Source organism: Castor canadensis, unplaced genomic scaffold (genome assembly GCF_047511655.1).
Source record: "Castor canadensis unplaced genomic scaffold, mCasCan1.hap1v2 HAP1_SCAFFOLD_311, whole genome shotgun sequence".
NCBI lineage: Eukaryota > Metazoa > Chordata > Mammalia > Rodentia > Castoridae > Castor > Castor canadensis.
This window is the reverse complement of record NW_027395418.1, coordinates 31,053-54,571: the sequence shown is the minus strand read 5'-3', so window position 1 is coordinate 54,571 and position 23,519 is coordinate 31,053. Positions and strand designations below refer to the sequence as shown.

Here is a 23,519-nt window from a genome sequence, read left to right as displayed (position 1 = left end):
CTCCACAATTTTAGAAACTGAAGGATTCTACCGGGTAAAAAGGATATATCTTATTTGGACAGAGCATTTTCACAGGGCTTGTCTGTCTCATCAAGATTGTGCCAAGAACAAAAGCACTAAGACAAAGAGGAAGGAAAATCCAAGCTTTCTCCCTGTTGAACTACTTGTTCCACTATTGAGAATATCCACGAAGCAGGAGTGGCCACTATGAAGGCAAACTGAGCTGCAGTCTCAGAAACACCCTGTTCTTCCTCCCAGACCGCTAGCATTGGTTCCCATAGATAGCTGTAGGTGCCTCAAAATTGGCACGCTTCAGGCTGCGGTCATCACTTTTGATTTGTGCTGGAATCCTGGCATCTTCTTCTCAGATTGAGAGAGGCCAAATCATTAAAGATGAAAATAACAGCTCAGGTCTTTCCTTTTGGGATGATTTACGTTGGCTGCTTAATTTGTAAAGGTTGGAAAGTTTTGAACAACTGTTCAAAAGACCTGTTTTACCTCTTATTCCAGCTAATAAGGTACATTTTAAAAAATTACTTAATGATTCTTAAACATTGGTTCTGATACAGTCTTTGATGCTAATGAAAAGTTGGCCAAACTTTGCTCCTATAAAGGTACCAAAAGGCAATGGACTATGAATCCATGCATCTTAGTTTACTATAAAATGAGGGAATTGAGGCAGATGTTGAAATGATCTCTAGTGTTGTGTCCAGTGGGAATCTACAAATATTTATATTATTTGATTTGTGGGAAAGAGTTGCTGCAGGTGGTTGGTGGAGTTACTGGAGAGGGTGAGGTAGGAGGACTGCCTGAGCCCAGTAGTTCAAGGCCAGCTTGGGCTACATAGCAAGACCCTGTACCAAAGGAGAGACAAGGTGATGGGGAGGGAGAAGAAAAGGGAGAGAGAGAGAGAGAATAAGAATATATACCGTATGTATACAGAATATTATTATTTATGCAACAAACACTTTTGAGTACCTGTCTATGCCAGGGATGATAACAACAAGGTGTGGTCCCTGCCCTTAACCTGCTGATAGTTTGGGAGACTGACAGGTAGACAGGTGATTAATTACCTGCAGTGCAACAAAGGCTGTGATGTGACAGAAGAATACAAGTGAGAATATGGGATGGGGGTGTGGCTTTCACCAGTTCAAAGCCAAGAAATTGGTCCTATTTCTTCCTTAACTGAGTGAATCAGATCATGAACTGTTTTACATCTCTAAATTGAAAGATGAGCACCTTCGTGAATTATGGAGGATGCTAAAAATAGTGTTTCCTACAGGGCAGGGCTCCCTACCAGTGTAGTCACTTCGAGAGTTTTTGACCTGAAAGTTCTTTGGCATATTTTTTTCTCTACTTTTTCCCTCTCTCCTTTTTTCTCCACTTTATTTTCTAGAGACCTGGGTAGTCCCAAAGGAAGTATGTTTATGGATTCAAAGGGTGATTTATATAGGTAAAGAAGAAAATGATTTTTTTAAACCAAATACATAATGAGCCAGGTGCTGGTGGCTCACACCTGTAATCCTAGCTACTCTGGAGTCCGAGATCAGGAGGATCGTGGTTTGAAGACAGTCTGGGCAAATAGTACATGGGACTCTATCTCAAAAATACCCATCACAAAAAAGGACTGTTGGAGTGGCTCAAGGTGTAGGCCTTGAGTTCCAACCCAACTGCAAAAAAAAAAAAAAAAAAAAAAGAATGCAGGGTGATAGCATGGCTCAAGTGATAGAGTACCCGGCTCTATATCATTTTTATGTAGTCTCATACATATTGAAATTTATGATAATTTTAATTCCACTGCATTTTTCAGAATTCTCAATCACAATCCTCTGACAGCTGTCAAAGATTACTACCTTTTTAAATTGCCACCATTAAAATATCTGTAAGTACTGCAATAATTAATTTTTCTGTTGTTGTTTACTTCAATCAAAAGGTGTCATCTTTTTAGTTTTAACTAGGTAACTGAAAAAAATGTCTTTGGCAAAGGAAAGGGTCAAAATGAAGAGGCATAGGTGTGTATTATTTTAAAAAAAGACAAGATAAGAGGGGAGTGAATGCAACATAAAAATGAGAAGTGACATAATGGTTAGAAAAAAGTACAGATTCTCTTCAGTGCTAAGGTCATTAACTTGATGATGCAATCAATAAACTTACATTTCTTTAATAAGAGCTCTCTGAAACTTAATTTCTGTGACAAATAAACTCGTGAGATGGCTTCTTTTATAGGGAAACCCAAACTGAACTAATAATAGTTCCTTGAAATGTCTTTTTAAGTACACACTGTTTGTGTTGGGTTCCTCATGAATGTGTGCTTTCTCCCTCAGGGACCTGGGAAAAACACAAGTGTGACTTGGCACACTTGAGAACATCCTACTGATGACTCTTTAGTTGGAAAAACTGTAAGCTAGTTTTTATTAGATTTATGTATCACCTAGTTTCCTTTGGTTTGCTTGATTAATTTCTTAAGTCAGGCTGATTGAGATGCCATTTCCCTGTAATAAAATTCATCTTTTTTTTTTTTTTTTTTTAAAAAGGGTCTAGGGTTTGCACTCAGGGCTTTGCATTTGCTAGGCAGGTGCTGTACCTCTTGAGCCCAACCTCCCAAATTTATACTTTTTGAGTCTACAGTTTGATGAGTTTGCATAGATATGTAACGATGACCCCATTCCTGACATAGAATGATCCTGTCATCCCCAAATGCCCCTCATGTCTCTTTGGAGTCAGTCCACTCCTCCCACTGCTAGGCCCTTGCAACCATCAAACTTATTTCTCTTCCTATAGTTTTACCTTTTCTAGAACTTTTTTTTTTTGGTACTGGGGTTTGAATTCAGGGCTTTGCTCTTGCTAGGCAGGCCTGTGAGCCACTCTGCCAGTCCCCTTTTGAGCATTTTATAAATGGAATCATGTAGTACGTAGCCTTTGTGTTTGGCTTCTGCTGACCCTCTTCCCACCAAAGCCATGATCAGGTGTCCACAGGCAGAGATTCAATCACACTGTGTTCTTGACACGTGTGGTCGGTGTTGAACTTAACTGCTGACTGACAGGCATGTGGATAAGCATGTTCAAGAACACCCACAAGGCGGACTTGACATTATGGAGCTGCAGCAGAGGAACCCTTATTCTCCTGCAAGAAATCTGGTTTCCTGTCTTAGGCACAGAGCTCCCCAGTACCCACATCCCAGCAGTCACTTTGGCTTCAGGCTGGCATGACTAAATAATCTTAGGCCTTAACCACTCTGTCAAGAAAGAGTTATTAGGATAATAACTAGTTAAAATGTTTTTAATGTATAAAAGAAGCAATCAGGCTTACTGGAAATAAATTACCTGTCCCATGTTTCAGTGGGAAATGAACTGCACGTGGAGATGCTGACAGAAACCGCCTCCTACAGAGGAAGCGACTTGACTCATTAAGAGGAGAGAGACTTGAGAGGGACCAAGAGGCTCACTACACTGTCAGGTTACACTAAGACCTGGAACACTAAGAAGCCACCTGTAGGAGGTGACAGTTTTCAGTGGGGAGGACTGGGATGGGTGGTGTCATTGTTACAAATTGAAATATTTGATGCATTTTATACGCAAACCAGCAATTATTACTTTGTTCGCACAGTGCTCACTTAACTGGTGCTATGTGAAGACTGCTAATATAGGTATTATAGAATGTGAACTGAGGAACGGATCCAAAAGCTTCAGAGAGGATAGCAAAAAATCTAGTGTGAGTTTATATATATATATATATATATATGTACACATACACACACATACAGATATGTGTGTGTATGTGTACATATATATATATACCATATAGCTTAAGCTGATTTAAAACAAAAGCCTTAGACTAATTTTTGGTTTTCTTTCTTGAAATAAGCTAATGGCTTGTTTGTGTAAAGCTTTTTTATTAAAAGAAAACTTTTAAAAATCTTGTACCTAGCACAGTATTGTTAATAGAATTTATATGGAACATTTTATAGTTTAAGTCTGTCGGTTTCTTAATTGTGGACAAATTAACAGGCGGCCTTTTGCTGTAACACACCGTGTCACTCACTCAGCCCTGGCACCTGTGTGGACACATCAGTTTCATTTCCACTGTCCTTGGAAGTTCAGACTCAGCATGGATTTTTGTCAGGTAGCTCTAATGCCTGCTGTTTGTTTTCTTATTCTTTTTTCTGCCTTTCCTTCCTTCCTTTTCTTTCTTCCTTTCTTTTTTAGTTGAAGTTTAAGAGGGAAAGTACCAGTGTTCAGATTTGAACTATAATAGTTTGTATATTCAACATTTGAAGCATATTCTATTTTGTTGTACTCTTGTTTCAAAGTGTATTCAAGTAGGTTTTCTGAAATATAGAAATGAAATTTCAAAAAAAAAAAAAAGAAAGAAAGAGTTATTAGGATAATGGGCTGGAAATGATCATTAGTATTTGTACCCTCCCCTGTTTTACAAAAGAGAGAATGGTGGCACTAGAAAGCCAGGCAAATTGCCTGGAGACCACCCAGCTAGCTGTGCTCTGCTGCCACTGGACAAAGGAATAACCCCAGGAGCAGGAATTTTATTTTGTCAAGCTGCTCCTCTTTTATTATTTATCCCTCCCTCCCCCTTCCACTCTGACCTGATCACTCTCAACCTTCCTACAAGTTCTGCTAGGCTTAGGAAGGGTGGAACCCGAGCAGCTGCTGCCCTGTGTCTAAGAAAAAGTAAACAGAAAGCTGTTTTATTTGACACTTTCTTGTACCATGAGGTTCATGTGAGCAAAAGGAGGCCAAGGTTGAGGTTGCTTGCACCTTGACGGCACTTTCCTATGTCCCCAAACAGTGTCTTACCCAAGGGGGTCATTCAATGACTATTGACAATTGATTGTGAGACTCTAAACTCACCTGACACCAAGAAGCTCTTTTGCACTTTTCTCTTCTGAAGAAGCAGAATATTGCCTGTGGCTTGCAGATGGCCAAGGAACAGTCAGGTTATCCCAGCTGGATCTGTCTGGCTCCTGTCAGTGAGAGGCTCTGTCTTGAGAGCAAAGCATAATGCCCTATCTGGACGGTGACCCTCTGTAAGTACAAAGAACTGTTGTAGCCAAGGTCTACAACACACCTTCTGCCAAGATTGATCTTTCCTTTTACTGGGCCAGAAGTAGCGTTCTGGTAGATGACTAGGGATAGCTGGGATGTTTGGAAGATAAGGGGAGGGAAGGCTGCTCCCCTATGTATGATTGCCAATGAAGATTACACTTGGAGTCCTTTGGCCCAGGGCAGTAATTGAGTGAACCTGACTCCTTCAGCCCAAGCCCAGGAGTCTCACCTGGCAGATGCTGTGCTTTGAGAGGCAGGAATAGCTCTGCAGAGACAAATGCAAAGACAGAAGTTCACATACCATCTCCCATGAAGTGCCCATAGGCAAACCTGAGCCCAGGTGGATATTGTGCAGGTCAGAGGTTCATCTTCCCAGGCAATTAGAAATAAATGGGTCTCCAGATCAGCCATTAGGAAAGGGACCGGCAGGAGGCTCAGCAGCCAGCTTGCAGGACACTTTCTTGCTAGGGTGCGGTCAGAAGATAGCCACCGTGATGTGACCCCCTTCTTCAGGGATCAGACTCCATCCTCTTCAGTGTGCCAGGACTGGACAATGCGGATGCTCCTGTCCCAATCCAACAGGCTCTCAGAGCCTGAGGCCCTCATTTATTCCTTGGGGCTGTGTCTGTCATTCTTTTACTCAGGGAATACTTGCCAGGGGACAGGCTCTGCTAGGTGCTAGAAAATGCCCTAACTTACAAATTTCAATGACACATGAATTTCTTTTGCATAACATACATAATAATTCTTGCTGCCGATGTATAAAATGAAGTTCATTTGTAGTTGGTTTTTTCCTCAATGCTATTTTCTCCTCCATGCTCTCCTGCATTCCAGTTCTGCATCAGTCTCTGTGGATCCATGATGCTCTATGTGGCGTCCTTTCTAATTGCCGTTGGCTCTCCTGGTGCAAAAGATTTGAAGGCTAACACTGTTCTTTGAGAGCTTATTAAATGCTCTGCGTCAGGCCTGTAGACAAGTAGTGGTTGTATGTATGATAAAGGTATCTGGTCTCAGGGCTTTGCTGTAAGAAAATGGTAATGTAGACTCAAGAGGCTGGGAGTCAGGCTTTATAAAATGAACGGTAAAGTTAAATTTTGTCATAGAAGTAGCTCTTGGATTGACCCAGCATAGCTGTGTTAAGGAACACAGGCCTGCCACAAGTGCAGCTTGGAGTCTTTGCTCTCTGCACCTTTTTCTAGAACCCTTGGGCCAGCTAGTGATGCTTCCTAATTAAGATGCTTCCTCCTGGGTCAGTCCCTCAGTTTCTCACCAACACACCTTTGGCTTGTGACAGCTTCTGCATTGGGATCCCAATTTTAGTACTTAGAACATTGGCAAGGGAATTCATGGTCATGGCTTAAGAGGATGGGCTTTGACACAAAAGTCCCATGTACAAATCTTGCTGCTGCCACTTCCCTGTAGTGTGGCTTTGGGTAAATTACTTGACCTACTGAGCCTCAGTTTCTTTCTCCATATAAAGGGTATAATGTTGATTCCCTGATCACAGAGTTGTGAGGATTTAAGAAATAATGCATGTATTCCATAATACACAGCAAATAATACAGCTGCTGTTATTAATTAGCATTAGTATTGACAACCAGCATGGGATTAAGTGTACAAAAATAACAGTGGATATTGAAAATAGCCAACAATGACAAAACAACTAATTTCAGCTCTACTGCCAAGCCGTTGTGGGCTCCAGCTAATTGTGCACCCCTGGGTCACTCAGTCCCTGCCTTGTTGAAGCACTACAGTGGAAACAGAGGCCAGTTGGGGATGCAGAATACTCTTCAAAGACAGCTGCAGAGGGCTGGGGCCATGGCTTAAGTGGTAGAGCACCTGCCTAGCAAGCACAAAGCGCTGACTTCAAACCCAGGTACCGACCCCTCCCCCTAAAAAAAAGAAGAGGGATGATCCTTTCCTTTCCTTGCTGATTGCTCTACTCCTGTGCACTCAGGATTCCCTTTCTCTTCCTCCTTTGGCAGAGTCTGTTCCAGACTTGCTGTCTGATACTAGGGCTGCTGGCCATAAGCTCTGTGTGTGTGTGTGTGTGTGTGTGTGTGTGTGTGTGTGTGTGTGTGTGTGTGTTGGGGGGGGCGATTTCAGCTCTGTATAGGCAAGGACTTTCAAATAATTTGCACTTCCAGTCAGGGAAAGAGTGGCTCACCTTGTAACAGCTTCTGTGGTTCCACTAACATTTACTGAGTATCCACTGCATGCCAGGTTCTATATTGTATAAATTAAACATTGTTTCTTGCAGTGACTCATTCTGTAAAATCCTCTTATGTACATTTGAAGATACCTACTTCCCAGATAAGACACCTGAGTCTCAAATTAAATGAGCTCCCATGGTTGTTCACCACAGTGTTGAGGGACTATGATTTGATCTTGGCTCTTTCATCTTGTCACATAACTGGATGGCCATCCTTCAGCATTTGTAATATGTTGTGATACATTACCTCCCAAGGCCTTCTTTTTTTTTTCTTTTTTTTTTTTGTGGTACTGGGGATTGAACTCAGGGCCTCATGCATGCAAGGCAAACACTAAACCACTGAGCTATATCCCAAGCTCCTGAGGCCCTTCTGATCTTAAGATTAGTCTGGGATTCCTTTATCATTTAGTTTTCCATCTATCCATTTTCTCCCCAGCTGGATTGTTAGTACCCTGAGGACAAGGATAGTATTTGTAGCAAATAACTAGCATGTTTGGGAACCACCTCTCTGATGCTGCCTATTTCCTTAACATATGGAAACAGGAGATAAGAGAGCGAGTGAGAGGGAGAGCCCACTAATAAAAGGATAGCCAAGAACTTCCAATTCAAGGAATTTACCTCTTAGAATTACTTTCCCATGTATGCAAAAATATGAATAAGGATGGATTTTTTCAGTGTTCTTGTAAGTGAACAAAGTCTATTCCTAGAAGAACAGCTGGTGAAATGATGACACATCTGTATCATGGAATGCTATGGAGCCATTATAAAGAATGAAACAGCCAGGTGCCGGTGGCTCACTCCTGCAATCCTAGCTACTCAGGAGGCAGAGAACAGGAGGATTGCAGTTCAAGCCAGCCCAGGCAAATAGGTCAAGAGACCCTATTTTGAAAAAAAACATTCACAAATCAGGACTAGTAGAGTGGCTAAAGGTGTAGGCCCTGAGTTCAAACCCCAGTACTGAAAAAATAAAATATATCCCCATGTGCTGAAATAAAATAGTATCTATAACATATTAAGTGAAAGATGTAACTTAGACACTATGTGTGTGTATATATATATATATCTCACATGTTTATCTAAAAAAAAACTAAATGTGTGTATATGTATAATAATGAACTAGAAGGATTTACACCAATTTTAAGTGTCTCTTAGGTTGTAAGGAAGAGAGAGAGGGATTTTCATGATATAATTTTTTTATAGTTCTGCTGAGGGTATGTTGTGGCATTTACAAAAGTCCTTACATATAACATTCTTGAGTTCACTCCCTCCAACATTCTCCTTTATCCCCCCTTCCCCCTGTAAATTTTTTTAGTGAACAAGAATTTCATATTTGAAAGAAATTAAGATGTTTTAAAAGAAAAACAAGGTCAGAAATTATATGTAAGGAGAGACTAGCCAGAAAAACTTGTCCCCCTTGATTTTCCAGCTTGGGACCAACCCTCCAATCCCACTCCTTTGTGTAAGCAGTGGAAGAAGCCAGTGATTTTCTCTCTGGTCCAATTCTGCCATGTTTTTCTTCTTTCTGGGTCCCCTTGTGCTGAGAGCATTCCTTACAGCCAATTGGAGTGTGGGCCTGAGATCACTGCATACATTCATCATTGGTGATTGTAGATAAAAGCAGGGAAGCAGTGACCATCGGAGGTGAGGGTGATTGATGGAGCAGTCTCTGAGCACGTGCTTACTTCTTTAGTCACACTGATAAAACTCAGTCCCCAGGGACAAGAAGAAAGGGAGTGAAATGAAAACCAAAACCAGGAGGACCAAGCTCCCCTATCTCCAGCCTCCTGCTTTAGTGGCCCATCTGCCAGGGCTCAGTGACGACTACAGAGGTTCTGGTGAGGTGGTGAGGTTGCGTGTGCATGCATGTGTGTGTGTGAGTATGTGAGTGTGTGTGTGTGTGTGTGTGAGTGTGTGTGTGTGTGTGTGTGTGTTTGGGGGAAGCAAGCTTTCTGAAGTCTCACTCACAAACACAACCACATGCCTCCTAAATTCTCATCCAGCACTAAGATATCCTTTTTGTAATATCTTGTTTCCATTATAAAAGTAATACACTAAGAGAACATCTGGGGGGCTATCCAAGAAAGTGGTAATGTGGGAAGGGTGGCAGGGACTTAAGCTTCTGATGGTGCATCCTTTTTGTACTTTTTTTAACCACTTGAAAACATTATCTATTAAAAAATGAAAACTGAGAAGACTAACACATACTCACTGAAAAACATGTAAAAATTATAAAAGTATTTTTAAGAAATGCTAAAACATCCATAAGCCACCAGGCGCTATACCACTTGAGTCCCTCTGCCAGCCCTGGGAGGGACTCCCTAGATGTGAAAGACCTGAGGCGCCCCTGTGAAGAACAACAGGAACTGCCAGGTGGCCCACTTGCAGAGTTGAGTAGTCAGGGGGTGGTGGAGCGACCACTATGCCAAGCCAAGCCCTGTGTTTAGGGAAATAGTGGTCAGATAGATTATAGACCACAGACTTGGGACCGAGCCCATAAGCAGTGCAGAGCCAACAAATGACTTGCAGCTTGAGGTTGTCTAAAGGACATGGTGTTTTATGATGAGCTTGGCACAGTAGGGATGGGCAGAGGCCATGGGTAGGACCTGTGGTAATAGAACAGATGTGAGGTAATTGCCCTATGCTTCAGAAGGGGCCTTGTAAAAAAGAAAAAAAAAAAAAAAGGAAGGGGCCTTGTAGGCAACAGTTTTTCTGCACATCGGGGCCTGTCAGTGTTGCCAGCATGAGGTGGGAACTGGAGGGCTATCGTAAGATTTATTCCACCAGTTTTATTTACCCTGTAGTTGGACCTGTGGAATTAGCAGTGAGCCTGAGTAGTTGTGGGCACCTCAGGTTTCTTTTCCTTTTTTTTTTTTTTTTTTTTGGTAATTGATTAGTGAGATTTCAATGATTAATGAGCTTTCACCTTTCATACCCTCCTTAATGGGAAATGGATATGTAGCAATTGCTGTCCTGGGAAGCAGGCTGCAAGCTGGCCAGGAAGGTGGTTTCCAGGTTCCTCCAGCTTCTGAGGTTCACGGAGAGTGCTCACGTGCAGGCCTCAGGGGTGCCCCTTCCTCCATCTCTGTGATCACTTGCCCACACTGACTCCCCAGCCAAGAGAAAGAATTGAGCAAGCCTTCCAGAGCCCTGAAGTTTGTGCTATTGCTATGCCAGACTGGCATGAGTGTTCATTATCAATGGCAGGGTTTTCCCATAATGCCGAGCACCTACCGTCTGACCCGTCCCTGTAAAATCTTCATTCTGTACCTCTTTCCCCAAGAATGTGGAGGATGTAGAATTATACTTACTCTATTCCCTAATTAAGCCCTGGGGGCATATGAGGAGCAAGCACATTTCTGTGATCCGGTGCTCGAACTTTACCTCTACCTTCTTCTCTTGCAGCTATATGACTTAGCTTTATCCACCAGCAACAGCAAGAATTCATGATTCCTAAATAGACTCACCTCTGGGCCTTAACTTTTGCAGTCCTCTCTCCTGGGTCCCTCACCTGGAATACCCTCTCCTTTTTCTTGAAGATTTCTTGCTCTTGCCTTGAGACTCAGCCCAGGTATCACCTCCTTTAAGAAGCCTTTCCTGACTGCCCCAGTCTGCGTGTTCCTGTTGAGTATGCTATGTGTCTGTCTCTGCCCTTGAACCTGCTGTATTGTATGCACTTTTCTGACTACGTCTCTTTCCCCAGTAGCCTGCATCTCCTGCAGGGACTGTGTCATCTTACTCACACAGTGTTCTCCAGCACCCAGCGGAGGGCCTTATGCACAGGAGTTCCCAAGGCCTGCAGTGCTCTACAGTGTGACAAGACACCCTGATGCTAAGACCTTACCAAAAGCCTTACCCTGGCTGCAGTCATTGACTTTGAAGCTCTTTTTGGATGCCTAGAAGTGATTGTTATGCTGTGTCCTGAGTACTCTGATACAAGTATTACATGTTTTTGGTTAGTTTTGGCCTAGCCTATCTGTGTTAGTCAGACTTTCGTCGCTGTGACAAAATACATGACATAAATAATTCATCAGTGGCTCATGCCTGTAATCCTAGCTATTTGGGAAACTAAAGCTGGGAGGATCGTGGTTCAAGGCCAGGTCAGGCAAATAGTTCGCAAGACCCCATCTCAGTCAATAACTTGGTGTAGTATTACATACCTGTCATCCATTTTTAAGTCTAATTCTGTCTTACAGGTGATGTCTCAACTTTCAAAGATGCTCAGGCTGTTTATTAGAAAGTGTCCTTCTGCAGAATCTTGACAAGAGTTACAAGGTTTTACAAGCATAATACACAACAAAACCCAACAAAAACAGATACGTAAAAAGCAAATTCAGTAGACTTGTTAAGAGTCATTTTCCCCAGATTTGATTGCAAATGCTCTAGAAGAATCACAGATACAATGACAAAGCAAAATGAGCAAACAAAAATGTTAAAATAGCCATGGTTAAAATTCTGATAAACAGTTTAGCAACTAACAGAACAGTCTGGGTATTTCTATTGTTTTCAGCATTGTAGGGTAATAATTAATCATGACTGGCAACATTACATCAGCACCGTTAACTTCTTGTTATAGTTAGGAACACATGCACAAAAGCCTGCAAAAGGCAGCCATTACTAACAGTTTTAATTTGGTACCAGCTTGGTACAGGATTTTCCTAAACTTTCCATTTCAGAAAGTTTTATAAGCTTGGAAAACACAAATATATTTAATATACAAAGGAGTCAGCAACAGCATTACTGTTTTACAGAGGTCACACACACATAATTTAGTTGCTACCCTTGGAGTAAAACATTAAATCTTTGAATAGGTAGGATGTCAGGTTTATCACACTGACAAATTTCAAAACCCTAGATTTCCCATGAGTTTTGGGCAGGCAGTGTCAGTGACCCCAAATAGCCCCAATTTTTAACATTCAGTTGCATCTCATATATATAACAATGTTTACCCAACCAAGACAAATAGATATAGTTCAGGCTCCAAACAGCAGGACTAACCCAAATGGCCTCTTGCCTCTGAATGGCATTGATCATAAATAACAGAAATGCCAAAAGTCCTATTGATCATTTTTAAATGTAAGTGCATCTTAGATAAAAAAAAGATGCAGTGCATCTTAGATAAAAGATAGCATCAGTTGGTCATTTTATTTTATTGTTTTGGTAGTACTGGGGTTGAACTCAGGGCCTACACCTTGAACCACTCCACCAGTCCTTTTTTATGTTGGGTTTTTTCAAAATGGGGTCTTGAGAACTAGTTGCTTGGGCTGGCTTTGAACTGTGATCCTCCTAATCTCTGCCTCCTGAGTAGCTAGGATTATGGGTGTGAACCACTGATGCCTGACTTGTTATTTTATATTTACCAAACTTATACATTTTTAACTCTGCAAACATTTGTACAACATTCGGCTACAGTTTAAATATATAACTTCACATATCTTTAGTCATAGACACATGTAAGGCCTAACTGTATAAGCATCACTCAAGATAATAGTTGTTTAACTGTAATTATGCAATGGTCATTTAGAAAAGACTTGCCATAGCTGTCAAGTGGCTCAAGTGGCAAGAGTGCCTGCTAGCAAGCATGAGGCCCTGAGTTCAAACCCCAGTGCTGCCAAAAAACAACAAAAAAATGTGGTCAGAAGACTTGCCATAAACAGACTTTAAAATAATCGTTTAATTTTACTTATGATACAGTTACCTCAGTAGTCAAAACCCTGACAAAAATCAACAGAAAACACAAGCAAATATTGATGAAGACTAAGCATGGAGTTAGGAAACCTGATGGCTGAGAACCATGGCTTAGATGTGGATTAGGAGTCACATCCTAGACTGCTGACATTAGCAGATGGCTCGTGACATACAGAAGAGTCTTGCTGATCTTTAGCCAGGGAGCCCCTTCAAAATAACAGGCCTAGTATGACCACCCAAGGTCAAAAATTTCCTTCTCCTCACATGTAGAAGAGCTGGATGATTCATAGCCCAAAGTCTAAGAGTTAATGACACACAACCCTGTCAGTTAAATCAACAGAGTAAACCGGCCAACAGGCAAGCTGGCTATACAAAAATGTTCTTTTCTTTTGTGATCCCTGTTACATTTTCCTCACTGGCAATTTGTTCCTTCCATTTCTATGGAAAAGAGACATTGCAATTATCTAATTCCTGCTCAACAAAAAGCAAATTTTAAACCCCTGTTACAATTTTATAACTTTTTTTGTTATAAATCTGTCTTTAACTAGGCACAAATTACTCTTGTAAAAAAAATCATGGTTTTCCCTTCAAATCAAGCATCTTGCTTAAACTTCTTATTTAAAAAGGGGGAAAAAAAACCCTGGAGTGTAAGATGAAGACATTTCTAGGAAAATGCTTTTCATTTTGAAATCAGAAGACTGTCTCATACTGGGCACAATGGTTCAGGCCTACAATCCCATCACTGGGGAAGCTGAGGCAGGAGGATCGTGAGTTCAAGGCCAGCCTAAGCTATACAATGAGACCCTGTGTCAAAAAAAAAAAAAAGGCTCAAGTGGTAGAGCATTTGCTTAGCAAGTGTGAGGCCCTAAGTTCAAACCCCAGTGCCACCATAAACAATACAAAATAAGAGAAAGGAAAAAAAAAGGTTCATTATTGAGTGCTACTATTTTATCTAGGAAGTTTTAGAGCAAGAAAAATTCTGAATAAATCTTCATTAACTTTATTTCAGAAAGTGGTAAAATAGCTGTGGAATACAAACCCACTGATGCCAGAAGTGAAGAACTACACGAGTTAATAATTCAAATACATGGAGAGGACACCCTCAAAGCTTTCAGCTTCTCAACAGTGGATGCTCAGGTGGCCACTTGCCTTTTCTGTGCTTCAAATTAGACTTGTAATATAAGTGACTGCCTCTACAGGCAGTTGTGAGTATCTAAGGAGCTGACGTTCTTCCACTCTTTGTCCAATTGTTGCAGAATTCAGTAACAAAGATTAGCTCCCTTTGCTCTCCAATTTGACCAGGCAGCTTTCTACCCCTTCTCTCTTACTAACCACCAGAGCAGTAAACCTGCCAGGCCAAGACGTATAGCTTCAGAGAAGTGGTGCTAGACACCTGGAGAAGCAAGGCCAGTGGGCATGGTAAACATGTATCTGATCACGCAGTCAAGCTGAGCCCCAAATTCCCCTTTAAGAGGCAGACATTTTCTCTCAGAAGTGGGACACAATGCTTTGAGAGTGTTATGTGCCAGACTCCAAGTGTTGCAGGCCGGTGTCGAGGGTCCTTGCCTTTACAGGTCAGAGAACTGGCTTGTGAGGCAGCTGAGCGATGAGCCAAAGCCAGTATATGAAGTAGGGTTTATTAGAGAGAAAGGAAAGGCTACAGCTAGAGAAGTGCAGCAGAGCCCGAAGTCAGTAACTCGCTGCACAGGTGAAGGCTGGGGCTTTTTAAGGATGCTTTAACTCTGGGTTAGGGTATCAGTTAGGTTTTCTTTTCTATTGGCCATGTATTTGCATGGGGGCCCCTTTAGATGAGCTGGTCTTTTTGCCCCTTATTGGGGGGCAGGGAACAACATTGAGAGAATTTTGTTTATCAGTCCTGTGGCAGATCTGTGGGACCCTGTATCTCTTCCTGGCAGATTTGTGAGGCCCTGTATCTCTTCCTCAGGGAACAGAAATGCAGATTCATAACTCCTTCTCAGGGTGCAGGGCTCATGGGGTTCTCCATGGGGGATGGGCTACTTTCTGATCTGCCTTAGATATCCAGACCCAACAAGAGGTTGACTCTCCCTGTCCACCTCTTTGTCAGATGAATAATAAACCTTACTTCCTTCTCAAAACCTTGCTCTCCTTATTTGTAAATTGTGAATTGGCATTGAGGCCAAGGGATCAGTTTTTTCAGTAACAAAACCGGCAACCCAGATGGGATCCACAGGGGGTCCTCACTCCTTGAGTGTTAAGAGGCCCCCTGGGTTGCACTCTGGCTGGACCTCAGCAGAGGTGCTGGTAAATGAGGCTGGCAGACAACTAGAGGACAAATCCCAGCAGCTGCCAGGCTAAGATTAACACCAGGGACCTCCCATTGTCTCCTCCAAGAACCACAAACAGGACCTGTAGCCTCCAGGCCTGTGCACCCCAAAACCTGACTCTGCCTGTCTGAGAAGGTCCCACTGGGATCTTCACCTGGTCCCTCCAAGGGAGGAATTTGTTGGTGCCATTTTTAGGGTAGAAATCTCGGGTTAAAAGAGACCAGGGAATCTGGGGATCTGTTTTGAGGGGGAATTGTTGTCCCCACGTGGTGTTTTCTTTTGTTAAAGATCCCCATCTGGTTTGGGGGGAACTTGTGTCCCCTTTCTGGCTTCTGTGAGAGAGTCTTGTCTGTTGGCCTTAGGTCTAGGGGAGGAAACTCCCATCTGGTTGTTTGTCTGGTTCTTCATTTAGCCTGTTTGATATGGGAAACATAAATAGATGTTCTATTCTATCTGAAAGCCCTTTGGGAAATGTTAGGAAAAATGCCGCTCACAAAGAAAGCTCACAGGAAAAATCTCACGTCTAAGACCAAGGTTTAATGACAGGCTCAAGCTGTCAGGCTGACCCGGAAAAGATGGCACAGCACTGACTCTGGGCTAGGTGTGGCTTTCATAGAAGAGGGAGCTTGAGGAAGTTAGCGCATATGGGGGAGTCTCTGTTAGGGGTGGAGCTGTCTTAGAGTGCTGGAATTTCTGTTAAGGGTGGGGCTGCTGTTGGGGGTGGAACTGCCTGGGGGAGGCTCCATTTCTCAAGAAGTGAGGCCTGAGGACAAAATGGCTGCTGATTCACAAAATGCCAACATTATTACTCTATCAGGGAAGTCTTGTAGGGCTTGCTGGGAACAATGAGAAGCAAGGAGGGTCTTTCCTGCCCCAGGTCATACAGTCAATGTATGGAGCTCTGCATGAGTCCAGGGAGGGAGAAGGGAAAAGGAGGGGAGCCAGGACAGATCGGCAATCTCAGAATGGAAGACGTGGAGAAACCTGAGATGGAAGTCCCAGGTGTCGCACACCATCCTGCAACTCAGGCCCACCAGACTGAGGGCAGGGCTCTGCAATGCCTCCCTTCCTCCCCTCTCAGATTACTGCTCCTCCCCAGCAGACAACAGCTCAGGGTGGAGGAGGAAAATACTCCCTGAATCTCCCTGGTAACCAGTACAGGCAGCCTGCACCGTCGTCCAATTCTGCAGGCAGGTGTCTGCCTCCTTTAGGAGCCCAGCCATGAGGTTGGCTTTGGGGCTGAATGAGGTTACTAGAAACACAATGGAAAGTGAGAGTCAGGCAAGTTGGAAGAGGACTTGGTGCTGTGGCTGGAAAACGGAGGGGAAAGCAGAACTAATATCTCCCCTTCTCTTGCCTAGGTGAGCTTTTTCTGGTTAAGGTGGCCAATTTGGCTTAAGGATATGTACAGTGTCACACGCGAGAAAAGTATGGGCCAGAAGCTACCTGATACAGACTCTTCTGATGACGATCAGATTTCCAATAAGGATGCAGGGAAAATGGCTGAGGGGTGATTTAAGATTTTTAAAGTGTAAAAGTCTTCATTGTTCTTCTCCAAGGGAGCTCAGGGAAGTCATCATAGCGATTTCTGGAACTTCAAGAGGAAAAGGATTGCAATGTTGTTCTCCCAGCAAAATCATCATAGACAGTTCTGGAACTTCAAGAGAAAAAGGCTTGCATTATTCTCACAGGGAGCTCAGACAAGGCATCATAACAGTTCCTAAGGAGGTAGATTCAGTCCTAGAGGATGAAAGAGGGAACTGGCTTTGTTGCTCCTCACTCAGCCTAAACAGTGATGCAACTCCTGCCTCAGAAACTGACAAATTTTGTCTTCTAACACAGCCCGGCTTGTCAAATCTTACTATTCTCATTAAAATGTATGAAATTTATAACCAATTCTCTCCATGTAGTAAGAAATTAAAACCTAAACAGTTAAATAATGTATGTGCAAATCACAAGGACATAGGCAGGAAAACCAGAACTGATGCTGGACTCCTTTGTGGCAGTCTAGCTTCTGCAAGAGGCAGTGTAGGCAGTGAAAGTGCTTCTTGCCCTACCTCCTCCAGTGTAATCATCCTCTGGGCATCAGAAAACATAGCTTCAAGGGGTGTAGATTTTTAAGTCAAATCCCAGTTGTTCTCTTGCCCTTTCCTCTAGTTCACCAAGAACCAGTCATTTCCAAGGTATTTGCCTCTTGCCATCAGGGAACTGTACACCTCTAGACCTACTCACTAAATGTTGGGGTCACTAGAATATCTACATCAGTGAGTCTACTAGAGTGTGGGGCCAGGTCTTGCCTTTTTTATTCCCAAGCCCTCAAACTAGTACATGAGTATGGTCCTGTCTTGGAAGGGTTTTCCACTTTGACAAGCGGGTAGAAAATTGATAGCAGTTTGTTTTTCTTTTAGAAAAAATCAACCCTGCCAGGCACTGGTGGCTCACTCCTGCAATCCCAGCTACTCAGGAGGCAGAGATCAGGAACATCTCGGTTTGAAGCCAGCCCAAGCAAATAGTTTGAGAGACCCTATATCAAAAAAACCCTTCACAAAAAAAGAGCAGGTAAAATGGCTCAAGCTGTAGGCCCTGAGTTCAAACCCCAGTACCACACACACACACAACACACACACACACACACAGCTAAGTGGTAAGTATATGTAGGAGGGTCGTGGTTTAGGCTAGCCTAGGCAAAACCACAAGACCCTATCCAAAAAATAACTAAAATAAAAAGGACCAGGCACATAGAACAAGCAGTACAGTACATGTCTAGGAAGTACGAGGTCCTGAGTTCAAAACCCTAGTACTGAAAAAAAAAAAAGAAATGTGTTAGGCTGAATCGGGTTGTACAACTATGGTCCCAGCTACTCAGGAAGTGGAAGTAAGAGGATCAAAGTTGAAGACCAGCCTGGGCAAAGTTAGCACTAGACCATATCTGACAAAAAAAAAGTAAAAGGATTGGAAATGTGGATCACGTGGTAGAGTACTTCATGCTTGAAGCTCTGAGTTCAATTCCCAGTACCAGCAAAAAAAAAAAAATAAACAAACATATAAAAAAATAATAAGGGATGGGTTAGCTATCGCTGCAGTGATGTAACTCAGGGATTAGAATGACCTATGCAGGGCTGTAGCTGTCTAATGTAGTTGTGTTCTAATACTATGCTAGCTGGTTGGCTCCACCTTACCCTGAGGCTCTGTCCCACCTGTGCTCACTCTGCCACTAAGGGTGGAGAGGTGGTAGTTCAGAGGAGATGCTCCTCTCCTGTGAAGGCGGAAGTACACTGAAGACCAGCAGATCCTTGTGAGGCCTCTTCAAGCCAACACTTGGAACTGTACTTTCATTTCTACTTAATCTCACTGGCCAAAGCAAGCCACAGCAAAGCCTAAAGCCAGGCAACTGGAAAGGACAGTTCACCCACAATGAGATCATGGATGCCATATGGGCCAACAGGTTGGGGCTAGTAATTCAGTGTGTGAGGAGTCCTGGTTTGGAGATTATACAATGAGGGCTGCTGTTGCTGCAGCCACCTGGAAATATGGCATAGTGAAGGAAGGGGGACTCAAGCACTGTTCTCTTTGAGGTCACTTTGAGGAACCACGACAAGGCAAGAACCACATCTCCTTCCTCCCCACACAGATCTTGCTCCCTTCCCACCAGTGCCTAGCATCAAGCCCTGCTTTAGGGATGACTCAGGAATATGACCGAGTGCATTTTAGTCTGTTCCTTCAGCCTCTCCATGTAACTCGGTATGAAATATAGACTGAATGACTGGAGGTCGCAAATACTGTTATTGCCCCACAAACTAAAGAGACTGTGCCTTTGGAGCTGAAATCTGTACCCAGATGTGTCTGACCCCAAATACTGGCTCTACTGCCTTCCACAGGGACCTCCAGAAGAAAAGAATGAACACTAAAACAGAGTAGTTAAATTTCTATCTCCAGGAACCATTTGAAATGGAAAAGATTCTCATCACCTTTGAAATATCAAAAGCCAGCCAGGCACCAGTGGCTCACACCTGTAATCCTAGCTACTCAGGAGGCAGAGATCAAAGCCAACCAGGGCAAATAATTCATGACAGCCTACTTTGAAAAAAAAAGTCACAAAGAAAGGGCTGGCTCAAGCCTTGTGGGTGGAGAATGTATTTTAGGACAGTGACTCATGGTAAATTTTTCCCCAAGTCCCCAAAACGGACTACTCAATGTCAAGCCCTCAAAACCCAAGTTGGAGGGATAGAGAACCTAGGAGTGCTGTGGGGTGTTTTCGCTATATATGTTGAAGATTTTGAAGCTTGTTGTAAAAAAGTGATGGCCTATGGCTCTCCAAGATTGCCTTCATGAATACAACAGATGTTTTGTAGTAGTTTTAAAAAATCGATCCCCATGGAATGTAGGCACTGGTAAGTGAAAGAAGAAGGATAGTGGGAGACTGTGTGTTGTGTATTATCTGTACAAAACTGGGTGTCCCAATACAGTAATCACTAGCCACATATCACTGTTTAAATATAAATTTAATTTAATACAAATTAAATTTAAAAAGTCAGCTCCTAAATCACACTACCCAAATTTCCATTGCTCGATAGCCACATGTGCCTGGCCAGTGGCTACAATGGTGAACAGCAATGGTAGACCATTTCCATCATCACAGTTCTTTTTTCAGCAGTACAAGGGTTTGAACTCAGGCCTTAGCACTAGCTAGGCTGTACCATGTGAGCCCACACCCAGCTTTTTCTTGAGTCGGTTTTGGATAGGATCTCGCAGTTGTTGCCTGGGGCCAGCCTCAGACTGCAATCCTCCTACCTATGCCTCCCATGATTGGGACCACAGGTGCCCACCACCACGCCCAGCTTCTTTGCTGTGATGGGGGTCTCATTAACTTTTTGCCCATTTTGGCCTCAAACTGGGATCCTCCCGATCTCTGCCTCCTGAGTAGCGGGGATTCCATCATCATTACAATACTGATGGACAATGCTACCACTGAAAACCTCTGGAGGGACATACAAGATACTGACAATGGTGGTTTCCTTCAAGGAGGGCAGCTGGGAGGCTGCAATGACACATGTATGTGCCTTTTTGTATACACCTTTTGAATTTCACATCATGTATTTGTATCCAGTATATGAAAAATAATACAAAGATACAAATTGGGAATCCCTTCTAGGAGTCACTGTACTGGCAGAATGGTTCCCAGGAATTTACTTTGCAATTTTTCTACAATAAAATAAGCTAGTAGATTTACGACTTCGCATGTCATGTTTTTTCACAAACTTCTTGGCTCCTGCCAGCCTCTCTCTGCTCTTAGAAACTCACAGGTTAGAAGTGAATTAGTATGTAGTATAGGAATGTTAAAGGAAAATCTCACCCAGCTCTCATGCACCACTTAGCATCTTTTTTTCCCCTTTCTGACAAATGTGAGTCATTGTGATTGTATTCCATGTGAATAAACAACAGCCATAGTTCCTGTTGATAAGGCTGTTCCTGGTTCTATAACAGAAATAAGTGGGTTTCCTTTTTGGCATTCATAATCGCTGATCACTCTGCCTCCCGAGCAAGGTTGCAATCAGTGAAATAGGGAATGGGGATCTTGCTTGGCATGAACCTGTACTCAGGCTAGTTAAGGCAGGAATGGGGTGGGAGGACTGTGCAACATGACTGTGCTCTTAGAGAAAGAATGCATTCAAACTGAAAGGGGACAGGGAAGTATCTTTGCCCTGCTCAGAAGGCAACCTCTGAGTTCCAAAAGGCAACCTCCGATTTCCAACCTCTAACTGCAGATCCTGGGAGGGCCCATCACAAGAGAGGGCCTCTGAAACCTGTGTGCCACAAGCACTGTTCACAGGCAAATAAATCCTCTCTGTGTCTCCCACACTATAATTTTTATCTCACTAATAGCAATGCTATTTTCAGCATAAATTTAAATGTTATTTAAACCTTACAGCTACCTGGGAGGTCTGTCCTATTCTTCCCAGTTAATAGATGAGGAAATTGAAGTTAGGAAATAGATAACTCACCCAAGCTCAAAAAATATTATGTTAGTTGGGGCTCTTTATGTTCCATGTGAAAGAATCCAACTAAATTGCTTAAAGAACAAATGCAGCCAGGCATGGTGTGGTGGTACATGCCCGTAATCTCAGCACTTGGGAGGGGGAGGAAGGAAGATCTCAAGTCTAGGCCAGTCTAGGTACATAGCAAGACCCTGTTTCAAAGAAAGAAACAAAAAATAGTGCACAATACATCAAATCATAACAATTACTTAGAAACTGTTTAAGAACATGTGCACGGATGCGATGAACCTAGAAACCTCTCAAGTTCTCTTCTCTGATCACATAGGACTTTGTCGATCCCTTTATTATTGTTCAAGTCACATCGCAATATGAGATTTTTTTTCCATCTGGAGTTTGCCTGGTCAGCTCATGGTCCATGAATGAAATCTTTTGTGAACTTATGGCATATATACGTGCATTTGTGCATGTCACTCTTGTCCCATCCCCACCCCCATCACATCCCACCCCTGCCTTTGTGCATTTCACAAAAGCATGGAGAGCAACATGAGAAGAGGTAAACATACCTGCATATTTTTCAGAAGACCAGGAGCCTGCAAAGTAAAAGACCAGTAGAAAAGGGCTCCTGAAAAACAAAACATTATTTTGAGGGAATTCCCCACAGCCCCAAAACTCCGTAGCTATGCAACAGTTCAGTGGAGTAAGGTAGTGATATTAAGTGCTCAATTGGGAAGCAGAAGCATGGTTGTGCCAAGTCACCAATGCTCTGGCTGTGCCAGAAGTACTATTCTTTTCCCAAGGTAGCTCGATGCCTGTAGAAAATGCCTTAATTCTGGCATGGCTTTAAATGGGTTTGACAGTGGGGAGGATGGAAGGAAAGGGTGTAAGAGAGCGACTATGATGGAAATATTATGCACTCATGTAAGTAAATGGAAAAAATGAAACCTGTGGAAACTATTCCAGGAAGGAGTGGAGGGGGGAGAAAGGAGAATGTTGGAGGGGGTGAATTCTTTATGATATATTGTAAGAACTTTTGTAAATGTCACAATATACTGAATTCTCTCTGAATTTATTTCCTCCTTCCCAGTAAAATGGGGATAATCGGAAGACATGAACGTGAAGCTCTGGACAGCTAGTGTAGTGATCACTGACTAATAACTGTATTTGGGAGTTTTCCTTTGGTAAGCGTCTTTTTTAATTTTATACATCTATGGAACCAGTAAAGCAGTCTCATCTGATATTGGTCTATAGAGGTGGCGGGGGGAGGCAGGCAAGAAAAGACAAGTGGAGAACATGAAGCTCTGTGAGCAACCTTTTGCTAAAGCTGCATCTGGAGTACACCTGTTAAATATAGGTGATCAATAAAAGCCTTTGGAAGTGTTAAAAAAGAAAACAAAACAACAATAACAAAACCAATTGTTGTACCTGTACACCCAGTACAATTTTTAAGAGGCTGGTTTGACAACAAAAGAACATAGTTTGTATGTATTTGTAAACCTCCTCCTCAACTATCAACTGTTTTGAAAACACTCAACTCACCTAGCCTAAAACTCAGCAGGGGAGGTTCTCTCTCCTGCAGAACCGGCAGTCCCTAACAGCTGGTTTTATAAATGGAAGCAGACACTAAGTCCTCAACCTTTGCAGAGACACCAGCGATAGCTGCCTTGCAGAAGTCACCATGGAGCTTGAACTGAGCTGTTCCCACCCGCCCGGTGCGCGCATGCGCGTAGCTCTCCCCACGCCCACCGCAGCGCTCCACACTCAGGCCCGGGGCTCCCATTTAACGGAAAAGCCCACATCTCCCGCCCAGCCCCTCACTGGCTGCAGGTCGCTACTCTGGCCATTTTTCTTGAGTCCTTTAGGAGGAGAGATGTCACCTCTTTAAAGGAAAGAAAACAACCAGAGGACACGGTCAGAAGAGGAAAAGCTGGCCCGGGGCTCCACGCCTCTAGAGAATGACAGGCCAGGCACACGCGGGAAAGTGCCTGAAGGAGCAACGAGGGGAGCTCGTGGCATAAGGTGCGGTCAAAACCGGTGTTTTCCTGCCCTGGGCTCTGCCCACTGAGCTACACTAATGCGTGGGGGAGGCACAATAGGGCAGGAGTTATTTGGCTCCACTCACAAGTTCAACCTTCGGCAGAGGCGGGGGCGAAGTGACAGCCGCAAAGTCGCACTGTTGGTGCCAAGGCCAAGCGAGGTAAAGGACTCAGAAGCCAGGAGTCTGGTCTGCCGCAGAACTGCTGGAAACAGGCTGTACGGACG

The 23,519-nt window shown here is 43.2% G+C and overlaps 1 long non-coding RNA gene across 2 annotated transcripts; it reads right to left on the bottom strand.

Moving 5' to 3' along the window:
- Positions 1 to 3,909: 3,909 nt before the first annotated feature.
- Positions 3,910 to 23,518, bottom strand: LOC141420510 (uncharacterized). Of its 2 annotated transcripts, XR_012445054.1 has the most exons (5): positions 23,380 to 23,518; positions 21,824 to 21,882; positions 21,267 to 21,451; positions 4,867 to 16,921; positions 3,910 to 4,328 (listed from the first exon to the last, which is right to left on the bottom strand). It is a non-coding gene; the product is annotated as an uncharacterized lncRNA (long non-coding RNA). The 2 variants fall into 2 exon arrangements; XR_012445055.1 differs by lacking the exon at positions 21,267 to 21,451.
- Between the last annotated feature and the right edge of the window lies 1 nt (position 23,519).